This window comes from Daktulosphaira vitifoliae, unplaced genomic scaffold (genome assembly GCF_025091365.1).
Source record: "Daktulosphaira vitifoliae isolate Bord-2020 unplaced genomic scaffold, ASM2509136v1 Scaffold_3, whole genome shotgun sequence".
Lineage (NCBI taxonomy): Eukaryota > Metazoa > Arthropoda > Insecta > Hemiptera > Phylloxeridae > Daktulosphaira > Daktulosphaira vitifoliae.
This window is the reverse complement of record NW_026099574.1, coordinates 31774533-31787929: the sequence shown is the minus strand read 5'-3', so window position 1 is coordinate 31787929 and position 13397 is coordinate 31774533. Positions and strand designations below refer to the sequence as shown.

General features: G+C 24.5%; 1 protein-coding gene across 1 annotated transcript in view; it reads right to left on the bottom strand.

Moving 5' to 3' along the window:
- The window catches only part of LOC126900192 (octopamine receptor beta-2R), a 127007-nt gene that overhangs the window by 102491 nt on the left and 11119 nt on the right, over positions 1-13397 (bottom strand). The window contains exon 2 of the mRNA XM_050675704.1: positions 9206-9251. The gene's annotated coding sequence lies outside the window, so the exon portion shown is untranslated. The remainder of the gene's footprint in view (positions 1-9205; positions 9252-13397) is intronic.

Genomic DNA, 13397 nt, shown 5'->3' with positions numbered 1-13397 from the left:
AGATCTTTGAAAAAATTAGTCTTATTGGAGCTAAAGAAAAGTGATGACAGACACAAAATAAAACATATCACAATAAAATTAAAGGACTCTGTGCAAAAAGAAAATGACTCAATATTTCAAAATGCTGAAATACAGAATGTTTTCTGAAAAAAACAAGACAATAGTTTTTTACATTTACTAAAAATGTATCACTCTTTGTAAATAAAAAAAAAGCTAATTTTCAAAATTTTTTATTTTGACTATTTTTTTCTTGGATATATTTGTCGTTTTAATTTTAATTTAAAAACATTAGAATGTGATTTTTTTAATCAATTTTTTAATTAAAAAAAAAAATGTAGTCATCTTGTTTTATTAGCACTGAGCCTTTCAATTAATGCCCTCTCATCTCTCAGCTTAAGAAGCTAAAAAAACTTAAAATCGAAAATTCTATTATATTTTATTTTATAAAATATAATATTAAATAATATACTTTATTTTATTTTATTTATTTATAAAAATAATATTCACTTTTCAAAAATTAAATTATTTTTTACAAATTTATAAATACATTTTTTAAGAAAAACAATAATCAAGAAATGATAAAACATTAAATACAGTTAAACACTGTATTATTCGTTAATAATGTATATATTTATATTTAATATAAATGCATATATGCCACTATATTTTAATTATATAAACACATAAAATGATTTGTTTGTATATAATTATATTGGAGTGTATTATATTAATATATATAAATTGGAGGGACAGTGGCCTATTTGTTAACGTGGCAGTGGTTGACGCGCACTAAATCGGCTCGAAATACCATCACGGGCAGCTTCCCTAGTCGAGCGAGCGATCAGTTCTGTAATAGAAATCGCCAAACCTCTCTCCCGCAACGGACTTACCACCCATCTCGGAATATCAATGGTTAAGAAAACCTCCCCTTTAAGGAAGGTTGCTATGACTTTTAAAGGGACTGAAAAACAAGTAAAAAAAAAATATTGGTAACAATGTACTAACATTATATTTTCAAAGTTTGAAACTAATAAAAAAGTCTTGTTCATTAGATTCACATTCGAATAATTGAGAATGCATTTAATTCGGTTGATAATCATCGTGATACAAATTTATCTATATATTTATTGTCTTTGTTTGCTACGAATGGGAAACAATCACTTAATAGAAAGATGAAAAAAATACAAAATATGTGGTAAATTTTGGAAGTTCTTCCTAAGACAAACGAACAATAAATTATTTTTAAATTACTTAATTATTTAAATCATTTTGGTAAATGTAAAGCTGCCATGAACTGGGTAATCTTTATGGAACATTCAAAAATTTAATATATTATGTTTTCCATGTTAAATTTTTTGTATGTCTTGTAAAAAAAGAAAATGTTATAATTATAATTACTAAATTCAAACAATTGAAACAGTTATTTATATGTTTCAATCTATACTGCTATGTATGACTAAGATGCTAGAAATCTAATATTCTTGTTCTTGATTTTCTTCGTGATAACCGAACATTTTATAAAGACATTAATAAAATCTTACTTGATAAAAATTATTAGAAATTGAAAAAAAAATTAAAGTTATTTATGATCAATCTTTGAAATTTATAAAAGATTAACTTTTATTATTTTATATCCATATGTCGCATGTTGTAATAAAAAATTCGGATTATAAACTATTCGTCAATGAATGCATTTATCAATTAAAAAATGTTTCTAATCATAAAGAAAATAATTACCCAAACCAATATCATGTTGACTTGAAAAAAAAGTCAAAGAATAGATAGTTGTTTTTATATATTTTTGGACCTATTCCATAATGCAATTATTATCTTTTTTTAATGATAAATATTGTGTAAGACTATTACTTGATTGCTAACTTGTTTTGGCTCAATGTTATGAAAAAAAAATTATAAGTCGGCTGCTAGCCAGATATTATATTTTGTATCGAAAATAGTTGAACAAATATTTTTATATATCCTTCTTTAATTATTGATGGAAAATCACTGGGTGATGGTTATATTTTTATAATTTCTATTGCTGACTTTTTAATTGAATATTTTTAATAGAATCACTAAAAGTAATATCAATTTTCATTGAAAGATTGTCAAGAAAATTTATACCTGGTATACGACTCGAATTAAATAATAATAAATGCTTGTTTTATCAATATGTTCTAGAAACTTGATAATGTACATTATTAATGTAATACGCAATTTTACGCGAGAGACTTAGGTCTATATTTTAAAGATTAACTGAACTCAGAGCATATAAAGTTTACCGTCTGATTATACCAAATATCCACATACAAGTATAATTTATAAATGATCGTTTTGTGAAAATATGTCAAACTACTAACTAATTGAAATATAGGGATATATTTCAATCACCATAAAAGCACTTTCTTGAAATGTTATTCGTGTCAATCAAAACTTAGTCTTCATGTTTACCACTAACAAATGTTCTACGATTATAGTAGAACGTCACCTCATAATTATTATTATATGATCTCTACCTTTGTATGAATATCTTATATTATAATTATTATTATTAAATATTATTATAATATTTAATATAAGATTATTTTCTAAAAAATTAACTATTAATGAAATCTCATATCTTTGTTTAATAATTCAAAAGCATTGATAGATTGATTGTATTTTAATGTTTATTATCGAAGACGTTTAGATGTTTTTCGACCACATAAATACCTTTGATTTTGCATTTAACATAAATTTGATATTTAAAAACAAATAAGTATTCTATTAAAAATTATTTCCAAAGTCAGTATGTACATTTTTATTATGAAAAAAAAAAATTGTCTACATTTTCAAAAAATGACAAATAACGTCAGGAGACGATGGTAGATAAAATCTATACGTTATTACAAAAAAAATTACATGCATCATCAAACATGTCTATATTGTCATTCCGCCTTAGATTACCTTTTGGTAATACTTGATTTCTATCTTTTTGTTTCTTTAATCCCTGTAAATACGAGCCCGGAAAAGTTTTCACGATAATCGCTTTTGAAGTTCTGTGACGGTCCCTAGGCGGCAACTTATCATTCAACCCGACTTTTCGAACGCAGTTCCTGAGAGAAAACAGTCTATTACATACAATTGGTTTATGTGGATAATTATGTTAGAATTAATTTCAAGCCACAATACATAGGGTTCATCTAAAAATAGATGTCCACCGATCAAACTTCAAAAGCAATTTTAAATGTAACGGATTTATACTATACGTATTGTTTAACATAATAAATTGGAACCTCATAACATTTTTTGAATAATGTATTTTAATAAGCTTATACCCGAAAAAATAATAAAACTACTATTACAACAATTCATAAAACTATTTCGACCCTGTAAAGACTAAGATTTTTTATTTTAATTAAACAAATAAGCAATATTTCAATCTAATAAACTTCATGTGTAATTTAATATTACATTTTACTATTCTTCGCAATAAATTAATTAACTAAATAAAAATTCTAAAAATGTACAATTAAATTTAAAAACTTTTATTTTAAAAATAGTTTAAGTACTTGAAACCATCTAAAAAACTTTTTTTTAATACTTAAGTACAGCAGATATTACAAAACAAATAAATTATAACACATATAGATAGAAATAGTAGTAGTTCATGCTTAGAAAACAATATTAAATTCCTTTTCTTAAAAGAGCCACGCATTCTTTTCTTTCTATTGCTTTGACATTCTCAGGCATTTTATGTATTAAAAGTGCTAATATATAACTTAACGCTACCAAAAAAAAACTTAAAGGACTTTTTTTTAATATTCCCAAAAATAGTTTGCTTACAACATAAATCTAATTATTTTTTTCCATATTTTTTATTTTATGTACAAAATTAAAAAAAATTCGTGTGTATAATAGTAAAAATATAAATACCTTTTTAGAAAATAAAAAAAGATAAGTTGTTACATTTGTTTTCAGCTATTTTAATTCATATAGTAATTTAATATAATTCTAGAAAACTAAATTAATAATAAACTATCTTAAATCATTTTTGAACATTAATATTACATTTTTATAAATGTGTAATAGTCAGTTAAAACTACATATTATTTAAAAACTCCAAGGACATAAACAGTTTAACCATGTAAATTTCATCAAGAACAGTTCAATTAAAACATGAATTCAGTAATAACAACATGTTTAGTACTAATGAAACATTACACAAATATTTAAAAAAAATTATTTAACTACGTGAAGCTTACTCTATGATGATATTTATAAATTTATGAATACATCCAGTATCAAGATGAAAAGAAAATTAAAATATTTTGATTATTTTATTACTAGACACTTGTAATTCAATAAAAAAAATCTAAACAATACTTTAAATAAAAATCAAATCCGTTTTTCCTATATTCCGTGTATTTTTATAATTTAGTAAAAAAAAAACAAAGATGCCTGACAAATATAGTAATAGAAGAGATCAGTAACAAAATCAGAAAAAATGATAATTTTCTAATAATGACAAATTGTATGAATTGACAGAGTTGACAAAGAAAAACTGCAAAATATATTTTTATAATATCATTAAATATTAGTTTAAAAAGATAATATCATGGAATTAAATAGTAGTAGATGTAAGAAAAAGTTAAAGGATTATTTATACGTAGCTGCTATAGAGAAGTTCGCTTGTGGTTTCAATAATACAAAGTTGAATTATTGTGGCCCGATGGACCTCATAAAACCGGTGACTTGGAAAAGTACGTTAAGCTTCGACAAACGGTTGAATTAATCCACAACTGCCATTTCCCTACTGCCACTGATATATTTTATATTATGTAAAAAACTTACAAAAGCTAAGGGCAAATAATTTTTGGTTCATTGATCAAAAATGTTGCCAAAGCATAATAATAATTTTGAAACAACAAATAAAATATAACTACACAAAATATAGAGATTAGCAATTTTTTTAGTTGCGCACATGATAATCAATCTTTTATAAGTAAACAAATAAAAATAATTTCACCATGTAAAAAGGTCAAAAATAATTAAATTTTTGTTCATTTAAAATACATTTTTATAGAATATCAATGAAAATTTACAGAAAAGAAATATAATAATGTAGATAAGTTTCTGATGAAAATTTGACGAATTGCAAAGAGTGCTCATCAAAACAAATCTACTCAAAGATTTACTACTCAGTGTTAAACTCTATACTATGGCCTAAAAGTGCCGTATTTTTTTTTTAATTTTACTAGACAATTTAATTTTTAAAGGAAAAAATTGTGATATACAATTTAAATTTGTATGTAAACTTACCTAAAATTTTTATAATTCCACTTAAGATAAAGATCACAAAGCTCCTGACTTATAAAACAATTTATTACATAATTTAAAATTAAGCGTGTGTCTACTAGTGAAGGTTTCATCATTATTTTATTTAATTGGAGCTATTAATTACTACATCTCATAGGAGAAAAATTAAATTTTATTTTTGAGCAGTTTTAAATGAAACATTTAAAAAATTATTACCCAGAAGTAGTTTTAGTGATAAATTAAGTTTACTTAAAATACAGATACTGTACTCAACATTTAATTTATTTATTTTACGCACACTTAATTTATCAGTGTAATTAGTGTTATTTAATCATATCAAATCTACTCCACATTCAGATGTGTCCAGTTTCCCCATTATAACAAATAATAAAAAAAGCTCTCTTATCAGGCCAATATAACATACATGTAATATAACGACAAAGTGCCAAAGAAATCGCCTTGCACACTTTATAAAGCCGGACGCGAGGTAATTCTTTGTAAGCCGTCGATAGGCGTGACAAAAAACGTGGTAACAAGGGTTCCCTGGGGAGTAGTACGAACAATTTTGTTTATACAGATGATGTAAGGAAATCATTTGATGGGTAAATAAATTTTCCGAAGACCCTGTGGCGTGAACAACGAAATACTTAATCAGGATACGCGTACGTTTTAGGGTCGTTTGTCAACACTGTAAAAACACGTTGGTTCAATAACGGACAAGAAATTGACGTTTGTCGTGATGGTTTAACGAGAAAAGGTAAACTTGTGGTGAAAATTCGATTCAAATGTTTTTCCCCAAAGGAATAATTGTTTTTAGAATGCGCAGTAGATTTTGTTGGTCAAAATATAGCAGATTCTAAAATAATTTCAAATGAAATAGACGTTTTATTGCAAGATGTAAAATAGCAGAAAAATCAAATAGAGAATTCTATTTTCTTGTTATTCTTATGACATGAGAAGATACTTCACACCCGTCGCAAAAACTACACAAATTTAGTAATCCTATATCACACTATGTGAAGCACTTAATCTTCGAATCTTGACATAAAGCTTAGTATAATATATTATAGTTTTTCAACCAAATGGTTTTTCTTTACGATTATATACTCTATAAGCAGACTTTTTCATACCACCAAACATTGTCGGTTTAGTTTTATATGGACGCAACTTTCAATAAAGCTGTACGGTATAGAGAATTTCAGAACAGTAAAAAAATAATTATTTGATGTATTCAGTTTGAATATTTTTTACATAATTTATACGAACTTTTTACAGCAGAAGAAAATAATACATAAATTCAGGAAACAAGAAATAATATTGATATACATGTTTGGTGCTTTGTTTTTATAATTTTGCAAATACAATTAAAATATCTGTAAAACAAGATACATTTAAATGTTACAATTAAATTTAGCGAATATTTATACTTAAGTTTAGCTTATAATATAAACTATTATTTGTATATCATTACAGTGGAGTATTTAAAAATTTTTTATGTGGGATCCAGAAAAGTAGAGTAGTGATATATTTCATCTTTCTTCTACTAAGGTTTTGTGTTTATGAAGGGTCTGGATCTCGTAGGCCTTCGCCCCATAAGTACACCACTGTATTATTATGAGTACAATATCGTTATTCTTAATTATCAAATTGTTTAAAAAAAAAATAATTCTTATAAAAAAATATCGCTATTCTTGAGACATCGAAAATTTTTCATAAAACAAAAAAATATTTTTAAATTATGTTACCTTTATATCACTTCGATTCACTTAACTTATACCTTATTTACATTAAAAGTATTCACGAATAATTTTACAATATTCGAATGCGAAACACTCAAAGAAAAACTTGCCTCCATAAATTTTGTAATACAACTACACAAAAGTTTCACATAAATTAACACGTTTATATTCAAATAAAAGGTAGCTATCTAAATCAAACTAGTCATCATCCATATGTAAATGAAGATAAAAATATTTAGTGTAAAAGTCATTTGATTACATTTCATTTTCAATTTCATAACTAGGAACACCAATAACCATTAGTAGTCAACGAATAATATAAATCAACCAATAATCAAACAAAATAATATATTGTTATATGTTTTTATTATTGTCTTTTTTCATTGTGTCTTTGTTCTAGGCATGTTTGTTTCTAAAAGAAAATGCGAAAAGAATATAAATTTTCATAATATTTTATAAGTAGCTTTAAATACCATAAATTCGATATTTTAGCTTCGATATGAAGCTGATATAGTATTAATTTTTACCATGATGTGTTTATTTTTATTTTTTGTGTCTGTCGCTATTTTTTCTCAGCTCTCAGTGAACTGATTTTTTTCAAGGATACGTCAAAGTCATAACGCTCAAAAATTAAAAAAATTTCCCTCATTTTTGTAAATGGTGGAAATCTTATAGTCAATAACAGCTTTTGACCCATTATTTCGAAAGTTATAAATATTTAAATAACGAATGGAAATAATAAGGTGTGTTATGTTATTTTTAATATTCCAAAGTACTATTTAGAGATTCGTTATTAAAATAAAAATATTAAATATGAATTTCATACAAATTTTAATTTTTATATTGTATATTTATTTATGTAGTATACTTATAAATCACAAGACTTGTAATTAAGAAAATAAGAATATTTTACTTTTACTTCAAAGATTTAAAAAAACTTGACTAATTTAAATTCCTAAAGATTTTTAAAATTATTTTTCTTAATAGGATAATTATCGGGTTTTTTACAATTACAAGTTACTTCTCAAACATTTCTGTTATCGTTAGTATTATGAGACTAAATACTTAAATGATTATAACTAAACGAAGTACAAAAAGAAATCACGTAAAAAATTGTAAAAATAATGGACTCATTATAAAGCATAATGAATTATTTAACAACCATTACACCTATCCAATAATAAATATTATTTTAAATAGGCGTGAAATATAAATTATTTTTTAATGAAACAAAAAGGGATAAACCACATTATATTTCGAGAGGAAACTATTTATTAACTTTTAATACCTAAAGCTAAAGAAGGTGGCAACAACAAGGTTTATCCCATTTAAACTCAGGCTCGGGAGAATTTAACATCTTGAAACAATAAAGATGAGTTTAGCGATGGGCAGAACAATACATGGAAAAGGAACGAATATAGACGAGAGGCGAAACTCATTGTTCCATCACATAAGATAATACGTCCCTGGCGTGTCTTTACACGGAGATCATACCCGATCGCCAAGATTTTTAATGATCATTATGTCTTACGTCATATGAAAAACAATATATATTCCAAAAATATCAACAAGGGTAGTTGATTCCCTCAGTTCATAGTCAAAGTCAACTAACCCTAACTATGTTCACATTTCATCACAACATCAATGATTCATTACAAGTTTTTATAAAATTGAAAATGTAACAATATTTCGAGTTCATTCAAAAATAAAAAGCTTTCAGCTGTAATTTGCACAACATGTCATAAAAATGTGGCCTCTAAGTTTTTGACATTTTATTACTATTTAGAGAATAGTAATATTAAAACACGAACTACACCCATTACCCTTTTCCTTTTCGTAACATTTGAATTCATGTACATTAGTAAAATACAAATTAAAACTTTAACACGCAAATCAAAAATCAAAACAATTTACAAAACGCTACAGCTATTTGTATTAGGGACAACATAGTTACTGACATTAACGAACGATTAACTCGTACAAAATTTTATTTTACAACAAATATGAAATAAAAGTTAGTTAAACATTTATATATCTTACAAAAATATCTGAACTAAAAATGTTATTTTTTAAATAACATGATAAATAAAATATTAACATAAATTAACAAAGTGATTGAAAATTTTAATAAACCATTAATTATTTTTAACATAAAGAATTTATATTTTTACCTATAGTGCATTTGCCTTTATATTTCACTTGTACATCTCAGAAAATCTGAAATAAATAGAATTTAATTAGTATTTTTTCTAGTAAACTTTTTTACCAAAAAAATGTTTTGAAACGTTTGGGTTAATTCGCTATGTATTAAAAAATGTATGCAATTTCTATCTAAATTGAAGAAAATTGAAGGTATATATATACCCAATGGTACACACTTTTTGTAATCCAAGAAAATAATGTTCTATGATCTATAGATGCAATTTAAAAAATGCAAATGGGTAGAAATTTCATACAGACCAATTCTATACTGTTCCTTAAAATAAAATAAAATAACTACTATCTCTGTTGACTTCATGGACATGCATTTTCTGCGTTATTTCCGTGTGTGCATAACATATAATTTTAGTATTCACTCATATACGTGTACAATATTTTATGGTAGACGTTTTGGTCATTGTATGCACATTAGAAACTTTATCGTTGAAATTACGAGGACACAAGGCCGTCACGTTTTTATTACTATTATTATTTGTGCATTGACATTTTACATTTGTAAAGATGGACATGACATTTTTTATACTTGTTTGTAGCATAAATAAGTTAGATCAACTTTTTAGAGCTATAATGTAAATATGTTGAAGTTCAAAAATGCTAAATTTGCTCTATTTCTTTGGTTAAGCTGTGATTTTATACCTTTAAATTATTAAAAAACGGGTGTTTCACAAAAAAGACAAGCTCTATTGTTAATTTTATATTTGTTAAAATTATAAATTATAAGGTTATTAAAAAAAAATAATAATAATAAAAAATAGTCAATGGATAAATAAGTTCAAATTTTATTTTTGGTCCTCAAATTTTATTCACCTGTATAGTTTTTTAATTTGTTGACCAGTGTGCTTACCTTGTATCATTCATGCTAAGTTAATATTTGTTTCTAACACCCAGATGTTAGTTAGTACGTACATTTTACATAAACAATGAAGAACTTCAACATACCTGCACAGTTACAAAAGGTATGGACTACACAATTATTCATGTATTTGTTCAGACAATATATTACAGCGTGCAGATAGCAGTCAAATTATATTCATACGATTTTGTTTACATATCTCTTTTAATGAAGCCTAATCAGTAATGTCATTTTTGTAAATTTAAATACAATTCAATGATTTTTATAAAAAACTATAACTATCAAAATATAGAATATTTTTTTTAATTTTAAATGAAAATAGTTCAATTGATTTTAGCTTCAAATCAAAGATATTGGTTTTACTCTTCCGTATTTATTTTTTGTTTTGGTATTATACACGAGACAAACCCTATCTAGTTGAAGCTATTAACTTTATAATTTAAAAATATTCACCTAAAATTTCGTAATGTCCCCAAAATTACAGTTGTTATAAAAAATTCAATATTTTTATAATTTTCACATTATGTTGAAATAACATTTTAAAAACTAAATGGATTATCGCGATATTTTTATTGATGATACTTCAAGCATTTGTCTTGCTGACATCATAAATATTTTAAAAATCTAATAATTAACCTAAATACTATGGAATTTAAAAATTGTATCATTTTTTTTAACACTAGACTCTAAAACTCCATTATATTAATGCTAATAAAATGTATTTTAGGATAAAAACACAAAAATAATCCGTAATCTCGATTTCTTGTGGTAATGAAATATTATCATTCTAAATTATTTTAAATTAAAACTTCATTAATATAATATATGATTAAAAAAAAAAAAAACGTTCCGGTGTCTTGTCCTCTATGAGTAAATAACCTTTTAAGTCATAAATCAAGTAACTTTTGGTAAATATGATAATTATTATTATTTTTAATTGTTACGCATAATACACATCGAAGAAATTTCGACAGTGATTTTAATCACTGTTAGATATTAATTAATACTAATCTAAAAAAACACCTTAACTCTACTACTCTGAATGCCGCTGTACTTTTTTTTTTTAAATCATTAGTGTTAAAATAATTGTAATTACATTTTATTTTCATGAGTAGCACTACAACGTGATGACGAATTATTATTTATATAAACAGAGATTCGTTAGTAAAAACATTATTTATACATTTTTTTTTTTTTAAGTACGTGTTGACACATAGACAGTATAACCAAGTGATGATGCATTTTAATGATTTGTTTCAATTTTATTCATGTCCTTACTATAAAAATAGATACTTTTTGATGCTATCGTAAAGGTCAATAGAACTATTAGTTCTATTAAAACACAATGTTTTAGATGTTTATTTTTATCAGACTGTATCTCTATTTCTATGTTATAATATGGTCTTCTTCACAAAAAGTTAATCGTTAATATCATAAAACACAAACATTAACACATTTTGCAAAAAACTAGTTAATTACCATCATCTAAATGTTTTATCTACGCGTTCATATTTAACTGTGTGAGCTGTGCGTTATAATGTGATATACGACAAAGCAAAAGAATTGTTAAATAGTTAAATTATAGTTAAGTTACAAGATACTAAACTCCTAAACTACCCATAGAGTTTTTATTGATATTAATTGACGTGTTTCGGTGCAGTTTATTTGTACGGTTGTTAGTCATTAATTGAACAAGTATAAGAACGACAAGATAAACATATTAGATAATACAATGTCAAAAACTGTTTTTGATAAAAAAAAAAACTAAAAATTCTTTTAATATAACAGGAATGTTATTTTATGAATAATAAAATATTTTTTTATGAAGAATCTATATTCATTGAGATTTATACGAACTATTATTACTTTCTTGGATTTTGTACACCATTAATTGTTTTGTATAAAGCGATGTCAATCAAATATTAGCTTCGATGCGAAGCTGAGAAGGTATTATTTTTTTCTGAATTATGTATTATTTCTACTTTTATAAAAGTTTGAAAGATAAAAAATAGTTCATCAGAAAAAAGGCACACTCCGTGACTAAGTAATACAGTTGAATTTTAATTTATTGTAGTTTTTTTCTTTTGTATCTTGCTGGTGTACCTTTGATTATAAAGGAAATACAGGTTCCAAAATAAAATTATTTATATTTTTCTTTTCAAACAGGATGATTAATTTATAAATTGAGTTAAGCAGTTGCAAATGAATGCATGTTAAACAATTTTTGTTGTAATTTTATTTATTTTTTTATCTAATTATATGCTAATTCGTCAAGAAAAATATTAAAATTATCATCTATTAGAAGTCACCTACTTAAATTCAACTCAATATTAATAACAGTACAATATTGCTTCATATTTCAATATAACTCAACATAGTTTTATAATAAAAATTGATCACTTGTGTCAACTCTAACTGAAAGTTAAAATCTATATATATAATATGAATTTAAAACTAAAAAATAAAAGAAATTTAACTTAGTAAAGCTCAAATAATTTTTTTTCTCTCAAATCGACTTTTTTTTAAGTACAACCATTTTACACTCATAATGCAACACATGCATCCAATACAGAAATTTATTAAACGCTCATAATTTAATAACATAAGCAGAGTTATTGAAATAGTTTTAAAATAGTATATAAATGTATAACTCAACTCCAATAAAGACCATTACATGAATTATTATCATTTTATGTGTACAATTATTGATTTTGTTTAATCAAATAATATGCAAATCATATTAAGTATGAGTGTATTGTATAACAATAAATGAAGTCAACCATAGGGTAAATATCCGATTAATTAAAATATGTATATATATATATATACTAGGCTCTACTTAGCTGGGATTCTACAGCGCGTAAAGAGAACCCGGCTATGCTAGTCACGATTTTTTTCATAAAAAATATTATTTCAGAATCACTACAACAAAAATTTAGTAAACATTTAATTATTAAAATAAGTAAAATTTAGAAAGGCTCATAGTAAATTGTAATAAATATACGGTTGATATTTGATGCCTGGGTAATCACAATATTATAATAGCATTTCAATTTAATACTATTATAAATATCAACAATATAAATAAAATTGTGTTATAAGGTTATAGACTTAATGTGTTACTATAATATAGAATTTCAAATAAAAGAAATTAAATTAAAATTTGTATTAATTTATTGAATAAAATACATCAATACAAATTTGCATTAACATCTGATGATTACTAGATACTAATAATATAAGTGAAAAATGGAAAAAAATTGTTTTTATGTAGTAAAATGACGCAATAA